At 35.4% G+C, this 14,629-nt stretch overlaps 1 long non-coding RNA gene across 1 annotated transcript in view; it reads left to right on the top strand.

Annotated features, from left to right (window-relative positions):
• Positions 1-8,861, top strand: part of LOC308655730 — a 34,690-nt gene extending 25,829 nt beyond the window's left edge. Inside the window, exon 7 of the long non-coding RNA XR_014023510.1 lies at positions 6,639-8,861. This is a non-coding gene — a long non-coding RNA (uncharacterized lncRNA). The remainder of the gene's footprint in view (positions 1-6,638) is intronic.
• The last annotated feature ends 5,768 nt before the right edge of the window (positions 8,862-14,629 follow it).

The raw sequence follows: 14,629 nt of genomic DNA, 5'->3' as shown, positions 1-14,629 counted from the left end.
CAACAGTCACTAATATGGCATTATGTAAAAATGTGAATATGTAACAGATGTGATTCTGCAATCTATATTTGGGGTGAAAATGGGAGTTCAAAACACAATTTGAGTCTAATGTATGAAAGATGATATATCATGAGCTATGTAATGCTTTAAATAATCAATAAAAAATTAAAAAAAAATAAAAAAAAAATAAAAAAAAAATAAAAATGAAAGAATCTTAGAAGAAAACAGGCCTAAATTTTGTGATTTGCATTAAGCAATAATAATTTAGGTATTTACACCAAAAGTAAAGAGTATAAATTTTTAAAAAAAGATATATTAAATATCACCAAAATTTAAAACTTTTTTGCTTCAAAGGTCACTTTGGAGAAAGTTGAAGAGATGACTCACAGAATGAGAAACATTTTTGCAAATTATATATGCTAGGGACTCGTATCTAAACTATTTAAAGAAGTGCTACAAGTCATTAATAATATAAACGTCCAATTAAAAATAAGCCCAGACTATGTCTAACAGAGGTGGGAAATAGGAAATATGTACATGAAAAGATGCTTTTTTTTAAAAAAAAAATTATAAGTCATTAAGGAAATGTAAATCAAAACCATAATGAGATGCTACATCACATCACTAGCATGTTAGCATTTGTTGATATGACAAACACCTAAGGAAAACAAATCAGAGAAAGAAAGTTTTATTTTGGCTCATGGTTTCAGAGAGTTCATCGCGTGGCAAGATGGCTCTACTGATTTGGGCCCAAGGTGAGGCAGAACATTATGGTAAAAGGGCATGAAAGAGGAAAGCAACTCCGCTAATGAAATTAAAGAGGAGCGGGGAGGGGCCAAGGAAAAGAAGTGCTCTCAGGGCACACCCCTAGTGACCTACTTCCTCCAGTATGCCCACCATCCACAGTTCCCACCACCACCCAGTTGTCCATGTAGAAATTGATGGGTTAATTCACTGTGAGGTCAGAGCTCTCATGATCCAATCACTCCTATAAAGTTCCACCTCTGAACATTGTGGCCTTTTACACCAAGACTTCAACACCTGAGACTTTAGGACATTCCAATCCAAACCATAACACTAGGGTGGCTCTAATCCAAAGGAGAGAGAATGACAAGTGTGGGTGAGGACGAGGACTGTTGGTGGGAATGGCAAAGGGCATAGATGTGCCCTTAGGAAAACATTCTCAAAAGGTTAAAAAAGAAAGTTACCCCATGACCCAGAAAACCCACTGGCGTGTATAGTATATACTCAAGAGAAATAAAATTGTGTCCACAACAAAACTTGTACATGGATGTTCCTAGGAGCTTTATTTGTTAGAGTCTAAAGGCGAAAACAACTCAAATGTCCATCAACTCATGAAGGGGTAAATAAAATATATTAAGTCCATATAATAGGATTGTATTTGGCCATAAAAAATGAAATATTGACAGGTGCTGCTACATAGATATACCTTGAAAGCATTATGGTAAGCAAAAGGAGTCAGTCACAAAGAGCATGAATTATGTGATTTTATTTACCTGAAATATCTGTGATAAGCAAATCCATAGATAGAGGAAGTAGATTAGTGTTTGCCTGGGGTTGGAGCAGAGGTGAATGGGGAGTGACCGCTAATAATGGGTCTGGATTACTTTTTGGTGTGATAAAGATCGAGTCTGATGATTATTGCCTAACTATGAATGTACTAAAAGTTTTTGAACTGAGTGATTTAAATGTCTATTATGTGAATTATATTTTATAAAGCTGTTATAAAAATAATTTATTGTGTTCTCAGCCTATTATTGTTAGGCCTTGCACCTGACTGTGGGAATGCAAAGATAAATATGACAATCACTTGCAGCCTGGTCCATTGGTAGGCAGATACATAATAAGCAAAGAGTTTATCAGGAAGGAATGATTAATTCTTTCAGTCAGGGATGTCCTCAGGGAGAAGGCTCCAGTTACTTAAGGTAGTTTTTGAAGAAGGAAAAGAAACTTGTTCCAAGTGTGAGATGACAAAGTGGCATATAGAAAGAGGAAATAGCACATGCTAAGCAATGGAGGTGCTTCATGTATTTGATTTTGGTATGAAATTTATTTTTAAAAACATACTACAAAAGAAAAAAGAAAGATGTTTGAAGGGCACCTGGTTGAGTGATTGCCGTGTCTCAATGATGTCAGTACAGGTCAGTGGTGTGGGTGGGAGTAGATGAGGAATCAGCAGGGGACAGGGGAATCATTTGTGGAGCACTTGCTTTGTGGAACCTCTATTCATCTGTAAACAACCCTGTGAGATCTGTTTCCTTTTCTCTCCCTTTTATAGACACAAGAAATGAAGCACAGAGAGGGAAAGTGATTTGCCCAAAGCTGCTAAGTGGTACAGCTGGTGTTGAAACCTGAAAAATCTGTCCCCAGAATCAAGAGTTATCTGCTGCAACTCTTATTTTGAAAATATTCCAATCTTGCATTTCCTATGAAACATGATACAAGGCCAGGCCCCAGGCTTCTCCTTTTTTTTTATTGATTATTTAAAGCATTACATAGCTCATGATATATCATCTTTCATACATTTGACTCAAATTGGGGTTTGAACTCCCATTTTCACCCCAAATCCAGATTGCAGAATCACATCTGTTACATATTCACATTTTTACATAATGACATATTAGTGACTGTTGTATTCTGCTACCTTTCCTATCCCCTACTATCCCCCCTCCCCTCCCCTCCCCTCCCATCTTCCCTCTCTACCTCCTCTGCTGTTGTTCAATTCTCTCCCTTTTTTTCCCTCCCCCTTGCCCCTCATAACCTCTTATAATTTTATGTATCATTGAAGGTCTCCTACTATTTCCATATGCTTTCCCTTCTCTCTCCCTTTCTCTCCCCCCATTCGTCTTTGTTTACTGTAGTCTTTTCCTCATGCTCTTCCTTCCTGTTCTGTTCTTAGTTGCTCTCTTTATATCAAAGCAGACATTTGGCATTTGTTTTTTAGGGCTTGGCTAGCTTCACTTAGCATAATCTGCTCTAATGCCATCCATTTCCCTGCAAATTCTATGATTTTGTCATTTCTTAGTGCTGCATAATACTCCATTGTGTATAGATGCCACATTTTTTTTTATCCATTCATCTATTGAGGGGCATCTAGGTTGGTTCCACAGTCTAGCTATTGTGAATTGTGCCGCTATAATCACTGATGCAGCCGTATCCCTATAGTGCGCTCTTTTAAGGTCCTCAGGGAATAGTCCGAGAAGTGCGATAGCTGGGTCAAATGGTGGATCCATTCCCAGCTTTCCCAGGAATTTCCATACTGCTTTCCAAATTGGCCTCACCATTTTGCAGCCCCACCAGCAGTGTACAAGTGTACCCTTTTCCCCACATCCCTGCCAACACTTATTGTTGTTTGACTTCATAATGGCTGCCAATCTTACTGGAGTGAGATGGTATCTTAGGGTGGTTTTTATTTGCATTTCTCTGATTGCTAGAGATGGTGAGCATTTTTTCATGTACTTGTTGATTGATTGTATGTCCTCCTCTGAGAAGTGTCTGTTCAGGTCCTTGGCCCATTTGTTGATTGGGTTATTTGTTATCTTATTGTTTAATTTTTTGAGTTCTTTGTACATTCTGGATATTAGGGCTCTATCTGAGGTGTGGGGGGTAAAAATTTGTTCCCAGGATGTAGGCTCTCTATTTACCTCTTTTATTGTTTCTCTTGCTGAGAAAAAACTTTTTAGTTTAAGTAAGTCCCATTTGTTTATTCTTGTTATTAACTCTTGGGCTATGGGTGTCCTATTAAGGAATTTGGAGCCCGACCCCACAATATGTAGATTGTAGCCAACTTTTTCTTCTATCAGACGCAGCGTCTCTGATTTGATATCTAGCTCCTTGATCCATTTTGAGTTAATTTTTGTGGATGGCGAGAGAAAGGGATTCAATTTCATTTTGTTGCATATGGATTTCCAATTTTCCCAGCACCATTTGTTGAAGATGCTATCCTTCCTCCATTGCATGTTTTTAGCCCCTTTATCAAATATAAGATAGTTGTAACTTTGTGGATTAGTCTCTGTGTCCTCTATTCTGTACCATTGGTCCACCTGCCTGTTTTGGTACCAGTACCATGCTGTTTTTGTTACTATTGCTTTGTAGTACAGTTTGACCTCTGGTATCGCTATACCTCCAGATTCACACTTCCCGAGGCTGCTCCTTAACAATGAGAACTGATTGAACAGATCCATGCTCTCCTATCTGTCCAGGTCCCAAATTCCACACTATGAAGCCCTCCCTGAACATGGGCCAGACCACTGCCTGCACCAGAGAAGCTGGACATGGGGATCATGGGCTCCTATTTCACCACCACCACTTACTTCCTCCCTTTGTACTCCTTAGGATGTCCAGCCAGCAGATCCTACTACACAGTGGCACCATTCTGCATAGCTAGCATTACTTAATGTTTCAATTCACATTGCAATATTTGCATGATCAAGCTAATACTTATTAAACTATTCCCACACACTTTTACACTGTTGGTGGGATTGTAAGTTAATACAGACACTATGGAAATCAGCATGGGGGATCCCCAGAAGAAGGCCTGGAACCAACATACAACCCAGCTATATCACTCCTCAGTATTATATCCTAAAGAATTAAATCATCACACTATAGTGATACATGCATACCCATGTTTATAGCAGCACAATTTATAATAGCCAAACTGGGGATCCAGCCTAGGTATCTGTCAATGGATGAGTGGATAAAGAAAATGTGGTTTATATACACAATGGAGTTCTATTTAGGCAAAGAGAAAAATGAAATTATGTCATTTCTAGGAAAATAGATGGGACTTGAGAACATTATGTGGAAAGAAATAAGCCAAACTCAGAAACTTAGGGTCATATGTTTTCTCTCATATAGGGAAGCTAGAGAAGAAAAAGGAAAGAAAGGCGGGAAGAGATCTCTTGAAAATCTCAGGGAGATCAGAAGAGGAAAGAGACAAGGGGGAGGGAGAAGCGGACGAAATCCCATGTGTAGGCACTGTGCTAAGCCCGTTAGGTGCATTATCTCCTCTAGAGCTCACATTAATGCTGAGCACTTGGTCCTTGAGAGAGTGGCATATTGATCAACAATGTGCATCCGGGAGCTGGAATGCATGGGTTCATGATAGTTCTGCCATTCACCACAGTGTGGGCTGTGCAATTTAATATGTCAGTACCTCAGTTTTCTCACCTCTAAATTGGTGATCACAACAATACCTATTTCATAGGATCTCTGTGATGAATGAAAAGATGATTACATGTACCGTATTTGGAATGCATCTGACTTGTGGTGACTACTGTTTTTTTGTATCATTTTCAGTAATCTCATTTCTGTTTCTGTTATAGTCTAAATTATTACATACCTCCCACAAATTAAAAGACAAAGCCAGGATTCAAAAATACAGAGCTTGATTCCAGAATTTATATTATACTCTTCAAATTGAGTATATGTGGTATATATCTACTATGAGGCATCTTTTATTTTTCCCCAGATGGATTTAAGGTTTCCTTTATCTGTATTTTCAAGATATCACATTCAACATTTTATTAGAAGCATATTATGCTATTGTGTTTCTAGTATTTTCCTATTACTTTACAAAGGTTCTTAATAAATACATGTGATTGTTCTCAACTCTATGGATGAATATTTCTTCAATCCATTCCCTCCTCCTTAATCCCATGAACACTGCCTTATTAGTCCCAGCACTCAAATTTTCTTGCTTGAGCGGATATAACAGCATCCTAATTAGACCCTTTGCTGTCATATCCCTCACCATACTTTGTCATATGAGATCATCTTTGTGAGTCTCTGTTCTGTGCAACCAAAAGAATCTAGCTTCCCAGCTGATGAAATTGGTCCAATAGCTAAATGTGATATACATAGCCCAGTAACTTTATGAAAATTTGGACAGCCCTGCCATAGGAGAGTCTTTTTCTAATTATTATTTGATGAATGTGATACAATCCCTAGTACTTAAAGAATGGTGATGAAGAGTGTTGACTTGTAATCACATCTTGGCTGAATACACAAGTACAAATGGTTGACTTGCTCATATTTGGAAGTGTATAATAGTTGTCATCAAAGGTTAGGAAGCAGGGGATAGAAGGAGGTTGTATAATACAGTTAGTTAGATGAATTCTAACGTTCCACAATATAATAAGGTAATAACTATAGTTCACTCATATATTTTTACAAAGAACAAGAAGAGAGGATTTGAAGGAAGGAAATGGTAGCTATTTAAAGGAAGTGAAAATGAAAATTACACTGATATGATCATCTATTGAGGGTATCATACTATAGTCATGAATATGTATAATGATTATATGTCAATAAAGTATTTATTGAAAAAAGTTAAAAAATGGTTTAATATGCAAAGTAATATGCAAAGTATGGTTTTCTTTACTGTTGTATCAAACAAGTCATCTAAAATTTTCAAGTGCCTGACAATTTTCATGCTGGTTTGCTTATAACTCTGACAATTTTCAATAAGATCAAGTCTTAGTCCATAAGAAAACACCATCCAGAGGGTGGCTATACAACAGAAAAATGTCTCTCACAGTTCTGGAGGATGGGAAATCTAAGCTCAAGAAATCAGCAGACTTGGTGTCTAAAAGGGCCCATTTCCTAATTCACAGATGCTGCCTTCTTGCTGGGTCCTCACAAGGTAGAAGGGAAAATGAGCTCCCTGCAGTCTTTTTTATAAGGTCACTAATCCCATTGGAATTTATTAGAAACCTTCATGACTTTTGCTGAAGAGTCTCACCTCCTAATACCACCATTTTGTGGGGTAAGTTTCACCATATGGATTCACCATGTGCAAACATTCAGAACCTAGTAGAAGTCTGACTTTTAGACTCTGTGAATTGACAGTCATCCATTCATTAAAATATCACTTGATATAGAAATTAATAAGTTCTCCTTCATAAATAAATCTTTTTACAATGCATAAAGATTAAGAGTACTTCATATTTGTCTCAGCATGAAACTTGTAGGCTAAATTTCATTAACCGCTCAATTACACAATCTAGTTAGAGGCCAGGCAGCTTCAGAATTTTCTCTTTTGCTATATAGTTTCTTCAAATTTTTGTTCTATCAGTAGATTTGTACCATAACCCAGATTTGGACTTATAGAATTCAATTTTTCATACCTTGATAACCAATTTAATTTTTCATACCTTGATAACCAGTGAAGTTAAGCTCCTTTTCACACATTTATTGACCTTTTGTAGATCATCTTTACGATAGTGCCTGCTCACATCATTTGCCCATTTGTTCCACTGGTAATTTGTCATTTTTTAAAATTGGTTTGTAAATTTTTTCTTAATGTTCTACATGTGAGTTCTTTGTATTTATATGTATTGCAAATATATATCCTCACTGTGTGACTTATCTGTTCATTTTTGTAATAGTGTCTTTAGGTACTATGAAATTCCTAATTTTAATGTCATCATTATCAACTTTCTCCTTCATGACCAGTGTTTTTGCTTTATATTTATGCAGTGTTTGCCAATATTCACCCATCAGAATGACTAATTTTTTTTTATAATATAAAATGTTAGCAAGGATGTGATGCAACCAGAATATTGCTGGAGAGGTGTAAATTGCTATGACTAATTTGGAAAACACTTTGGTAACACAAATAAAACTAAACATGCTCAATTCCTATGATTTATCAATTCCACTTCCAGTTATTTATCCAATAAATGCATAAATTTGTGCATCAAAAGACACACATATGAGTTTTTATTGCAGAATTATTTGTAATAGTAAAAATCTGCCAATGACACGCATTTTCTTCCATAATAGTGAAGATACAAAACCATGACAACTCATGCAATAGAATACTGGACAGCATTGAAACTGACCAAATTACTACTCTATGCAATGACATCAATGACTTTATCAAGAATAATATTAAATGAAAGAAACCAATAAAAATGCATACCATGTGATTCAATTTGTATAAAGTTAAAAAATAGGCAAAATCAATGGGTAGGAGAGATTAGGACATTGGTTGCCTTTGTGGAGAGAGAATGGAGTCCAAAGAGGATTATGAGTGCATGGAGATCTCTTTATTTGGGTGGTGGTTAAATAACTCTAATATGCAATTTTCTGAATATATTAAGTTTTAATTAAAGGAATTTATTCAGAAATAAAATTAGTGCATAAGATAAAGTATTAAAAATTTTTGAAAAATATTTACTTTTTGCTATGTCTCATCTCCCATGTCTGTTTCCTCTACAATTTATTTTGTGTATATAAATACTCATATTCTAATTCTAAGATCATGTAAGTAGCTACTCTAGGCATTTTTCTTTATATCTTAAATACTAGATTCCTGCAAAGAAGCAAAACAGATCTTAAAATCAATCTCTTTTAATCCCCTGATTAGCACCTAAAATAGAGCAGTGAGAATAGAGGTAGACATAGGAATACGTATTTCAAAGGCAGATTTGATAGGAAATGGCAAATGATAAGAAGAATAAAGAGGAAAAGACTATAATTTATTCTTTTTTTGATGTATGCATCATGCATTTAGCCAAATTTGTTCACAGCGGAGACATAGAAGATAGGATGCCACAGAAATTTTATTTTTCTTGCAGAATGTATAAATTTCTTACTGCTGCTACAACACACTATCACAATCTAAGTGGTTTAAATTAGCAACACAAATATTAATTATCTTACAGTTCTGGAGTTTAGAGTCTAAAATGGGTATCATAGAGCTGAAATCAAGATATGGGTGTACTACATTCTTCTCTAGAGGTAGCAGGAGAACACCCATTGTCTTCTCTTTCCCATCTGCTAGAGGCTATTCATATTCTGCTGAGTGATCTACCTCCTTTTCCAAAGCCAGAAATGACCAGCTAAATCTAGCTCAAATCTCATCACCCTAACACTCTTCTGCCTCTTCCTGCCACTTACAAGAACTCCTATGATTTCATTCTTCCCATCTAGATAATCTAGCATAATTTCCCTATTTTTGGTGGAGGTCAGCACATTAGTAACCTAAAACTTAATTCTCTAAAACTTAGTTCTCCTTTGCAGAGTAACAATACATTCCCAGGTTCCAGGGAATGCTGTAACTTTGGGAGGGGAAACGGCCTTGTTCTGCCTACCACACAGAACAATAAAGATGGTATGAAATTTGAACTCCAGGGGTCATGTGTGAAGCCTGAAAATAAAGCCACACAAAGCAAAACAGAGATGAAGGGAAACTGAGTTGTGGTGAGGCCACTGTTTGAAACTCTGAATTCAGTAGAAACTTCAGTGAACTCTATCCCTGGGTTTTTGAGTTATGTGAGGCAACAAATTTCTTTGTTCTTTTCCTAAACCAGTTTGAGTTGGCTTTTTTTTTTTTTTGTCACTTGAAATCAAACATCTTGACTGATATAGGGAAGGAAAGAAAAGGATGAGTTAGGGAGGAAAGAAAAGGAAGAGTTCATTGCAAATATAATTGTCAATCCTGAGTGACTAGGAGAAGGGTGAAGATATACATGTAGGAAGGAGAGAAGACACAAACTAAGGAACAAATAGAGTAGACTTTAGGCATATTGAGTTTAGGATTTGTCTTTGAATATCCACATCCAATAAGCACTCTGATATAGAGGTCTGAAATTTAAAGACATAGGGATGACAATAATATATTTTGCAATATCTAAAAATTTATCTTTGCTATTAGATGTTTTGTTTTGGTGTTCTTGGTTTGCTGGTCTCCTATATGACTATCTTAAACAGAAAATAATGTAAAGATAATACATTCTTGTATTTAAGAAATTTTTGAAGTTTTTATTTTAAGAGTTAGTTAAGATTTATATTGTAATAAAGGCACTAACATTGGCTATACTTGTTGGCCAAACTTTGGAGTATGATAAAATCACACTTATTTCTAGTTTCAAAAAGAAAATAAATTTTCATTACAATTTTTCCCCACCCAATCTTATATGTTGGTTGTTATGATTTGGTCTTAGATGTTCCTCAAAGGCTCGTATGTTATAGGCTTCGCTACAATTCTGTGGCTTTATTGGGAAGTGGTAAAATTTTTAAGAGGTGGGTACTACTTGGAGAAGTTAGGCCTTGGGGTCTACCATGATGGGCATGTTGGAAGCCCAATTTTTTCTCGTATGTTTCTCTTTGCTTCTTTGGTGCCATGAGGTGAGGAGTTCCTTAGCCGTGTGCACCTGCTATGAGAGGAATCAGTGACTATGGACTTAAACCTCTGAGACCATGGGGCAAGATAAATTTTTCTTTTAAAAGTTGTTCATCTCCAGTACTTTGTCACAGTGGTGAAAAACGGACACACACACACACATTGGTTGAAGGCCCATCAAAACATTCCAGCCTATGAGAAGGAGGAACCAGATGTGATCACCTAAATACTATATAAATAAATAGAGTATAAAAATATTCACAACTAACTTCCTACAGTCCTGTCCCAAATCTGTAATCCCCTTGTTTTAGTCAGATTTTTTTGCTGCTGTGACTAAAATCCAGTGAACAACTGTAAAGGAGGAAAAGTATAATTAGGGGCTCACAGTTTCAGAAGTCTCAGTCCATAAACAGCAGCCTCCAATCCCTGGGGCTCATAGTCAGGCAGCACAAGATGGAAAAGTGTGGTGGAGGGAAGGAGCTCACATGATGATCAGAAGGCAGAGAGAGATCGCCCCTGCCAAATAAAAATATATACCCAAAGCCACACCCTCAATGCCCCACCTCTTCCAGGCATATTCCACCTGCCTGCAGTTACCACTCAATTATTCCCATCAGGTGGTTAATTCACTGGTTGGTTTAAGGCTCTCATAACCCAGTCATTTCTCCTCTAAACTTTCTTGTACTGTATCTCACATGAGCTTTTGAGGGTCACCTCACATACAAACCATATCACCCCGCAATCCCATTTTACTTAAAAGCCGATCTTTTAAAAGAGAGAAAAAAAGCATATTTGAGTTTCTTTTCTTTTCTTTTCTTTTTTAGAGAGAGATAAAGAAAGAGAAGAGAGAGAGAATTTTTAAATATTTATTTTTCAGTTTTCGGTGGACACAACATCTTTATTTTATTTGTATGTGGTGCTGAGGATCGAAACCAGCGCCCCACCCATGCCAGGCGAGTCTGTTACCTCTTGAGCCACATCCCCAGCCCTTGAGTTTCTTTTCTAAAGGCATAAATTGAATCAAAAGGTTCTTATCTTCCACTCAGTTTATTATGTTTTCAGGAAAAAATACCCATATTTTTCATTAATCTTGGATTTCAATATACATGTGTGTTTACGCACACTCATGTATGTATATGTATGGAAATATGTTTTGCTTTACTTTTGACAAAATACCTGTGTTTTAAGAAGATAGATAGCATAGAAAGCCAGGAAAGAATAAGCCAACATTAATAGGCATGTAGAGCACATTTTCAACAGAAATACTTAAAAGTATTGGTAAAAGAGGAGGTCTTGACCCATATGTTGATTAATCTTTGAGATTATCTTAATTTAAATTTCTGTTGATCTTTGCAAATCTTTGAGTATGGCCAGCAATGTATAAACGTGAATTTATCAATGGTAGTGAAATTTCTCAGTGGTTGTATAATAAAGAAGGCAGAGGTATGTAGAAAGAACAGGAGCACACAATGGCTCAGTGCATGCAGAACACACCATATGGAAAAGTTCAATATAAATTCTGTAAATGAATAACTACAGATTTTGTAAATAAGGATAACTCACTACTACAGCCTATTTACAAGTGACAAAATGGATTGGATTCTTTTATGACACAATGTTTTATAGTGCATATGAGAAGAGTAATAAATATAAATACAAGGTAAGATAATGTCAGAGTTTAAAAATGTTCCAGAACCGTTAATGAAAGTCTAACACACTCAAAGGGACAGTCAGGTATACATGTTTCCAATGTAAATGAGACTATCCAATTTAAAGATGCTATCTGTAATTTTTAAAATATAAGAAGAGAATCCATTTCATAAAAAGGGTATCCTATTAATTAATAAAAGAGAGAGTTATAGACTACATGAACCTCCCAGAACCATTAAGAATCTGGTCCAAATTTTCATTTGGCAGGCAATTTGCTGAATTGTGTGCATCTGTGGGTAAGAGGAAAATGTTACAACTCAGGGTGGATAATAGTCTGTCTAATGGCTTTCCTGTTAATTGGATTAACTTCGTAGGATAGAAGTAGACCTGATTCTGTTAGAGAATATGTTCCTTGCTCAGGGCAGTACCTTTCAGACAACATGATTACATGATTTTACCTGGCCATTTAGTGGTAACCTAAGACCATGCAAAAATGAATAATGCATCTCCAAATACCCATATTATAGCAAAATATATAACACTCAGCAAAATGATCTGACAGAGAGAGCATTGCCTAAAAGTCAAGTCTACTGAGCTTCTGTTCCAAATCCAGTTCCAATTAAATGTACCAATTTAATTGTTACTTATCTGCTGTCTTCCTATTTCCTTCCCCTCCCCCAAGAAATAAAAATAAATAATTCATAATTGAGAAGGTCAAATAAGGTCATTTTATATTTATTTATGTTTTACATATATACAGACATGTATAAATATGTAGTATATAGATATATTTAATAGAATCATCTTTTACCTTCTATATGTGTATGTGTGTATGTTAAATTATATTACTAAGATCTTTTATTACTGGAAGAAATAGTTATCTTGGTCTTTACTTAAAATCTTCATCTTTTTACTGTATAGAAGAACTTTTCCCAGGTCGCTATGACAAATGTTAGTGTAAAAATTCACACTATTACCTACTACCATTACCATCTGACTTTGAATCTAGTCACTCTGCTTGAAATTTCTATGTCCACAAATAACAGCAGTGCTAATTATATCTAGCTTACTAATGAGAGACTACTGTCTGTATTTTCTAGGTGAGGAAAATGAAGCTCAGTGGTCTAGTTAACATATCCAAGTTCACACACTCAGCAAGTGAAAGAATCAGATCCTAATATTCTGGATGTGTAAGATGAAAACTCATTTTCATAGTAGCATTAAGTTTTGAGAGGCTCAAGCAAAGTCAGGGAACACACACTGTAGGCTGTGGGGTGGATGAATGGAGGGATGAATATAAATACATAAATTTACACACTTAGAGAAAGCACATAAATTATAATAAATAAATAAATTTTTTATATAATATATAAATTTATATATTAAAATTATTTTATATAATAAATATATAAATTTATGTATTTATAAATACATAAATTTACACACTTAGAGAAAGCACATAAATTCCCTGAGTCTCGTTTTCATCTATAAAATGGTGCTGATTACCCCTACATGACCAAAGCCCTGTGCGGTTAAATGAGATGCTTTATTTATACTTCAATTTGGCTTTATTTACTTACTTATTTTTGTTTATGTAGTTTTAAAACAACACTAGAAGAATTTGTTCTCTATTTTTAATTGCTTTATATAAAATGCATGTTTTATATAAAAATCCTATTATCTATAAGTAAGGCTCTTCCTTTCTATGATACAGAGTCAGTATAAATTTTGAAATTATTTTATTAAAGTGACAGGCTCTCATCAGAGTACTTAATATAAGATCAATCTTTGGTTGTCTCATTTTTATTTTTATTGAAAGACTCTATGTAGTGTAATGTATAACCTGATTAGAACTCTAGCATAAACAATTTTTAATGCAAACCAGATTAAAAATCTTATTTAACCGATTATTAATGAGATAACCTAAAAGATTTACAACTAGCTCTGGTATAAACACTTAGATCTTAAAATCATACTATCTAGGGCTGGGGATGTGGCTCAAGAGGTAACAGGCTTGCCTGGCATGCGTGCGGCCCGGGGTTCGATCCTTAGCACCACATACAAACAAAGATGTTGTGTCCGCCGAAAACTAAAAAATAAATATTGAAATTCTCTCTCTCTCTCTTTAAAAAAATAATACTATCTAAGTAAAGAGACAATATGATATATATTAAAAACTTTTCTTTGTTTTGTAAATATTTCACATAGGATTCTTTAAAATAAGAAAACAAGGGTCTGTAGCTTAGCGGCAGAGCGCTTGACTAGCATGCATGAGGCACTGGGTTCAATCCTCTGCATCACATAAAAATAAACAAATAAAATAAAGGTATTCTGTCCGTCTACAACTACAAAAAAAAATTTTAAAAATAAAATAAGAAAACAATAACTGAATGCTTATTTGATGTGTCCTTTAGATTAAATGGCATTGTCTCCCTTTATTGTACAATGGCTTTAGGAGGTATAAATTATTTTAATAACAATTTTACACATTAGGAAGTTAAGGTTTCATTGTCTGAGGTCACAAGCAATTAAGTGACAGCAGGGTATTAAATTCCAAAGACTGTACTCATCTTCCTACTTTGGTTAGAGCCCAGAGGTATGTCTCTAAGGTCACATACTGTTGCAATGGGAATGAGAGGCTTAATTAGGAGGTCTTGATTTTCATTTTAAGTTGTTAACACATGGAGGGGCTTGAGGGTTTTATGATGGTGGAGGACCATGGTGGATTTTCATGCTGATAAGTAATCTAGATCAGTGGGTGAATGAGTGGGACACGGTTCTCAAGAACACACAGTGGAGGAAATAAACTTTGGCAGTGTATAGAAA

Source organism: Spermophilus citellus, assembly GCF_964194105.1.
Source record: "Spermophilus citellus genome assembly, chromosome: 9".
Lineage (NCBI taxonomy): Eukaryota > Metazoa > Chordata > Mammalia > Rodentia > Sciuridae > Spermophilus > Spermophilus citellus.
This window is presented reverse-complemented; position numbering and strand designations above follow the sequence as displayed.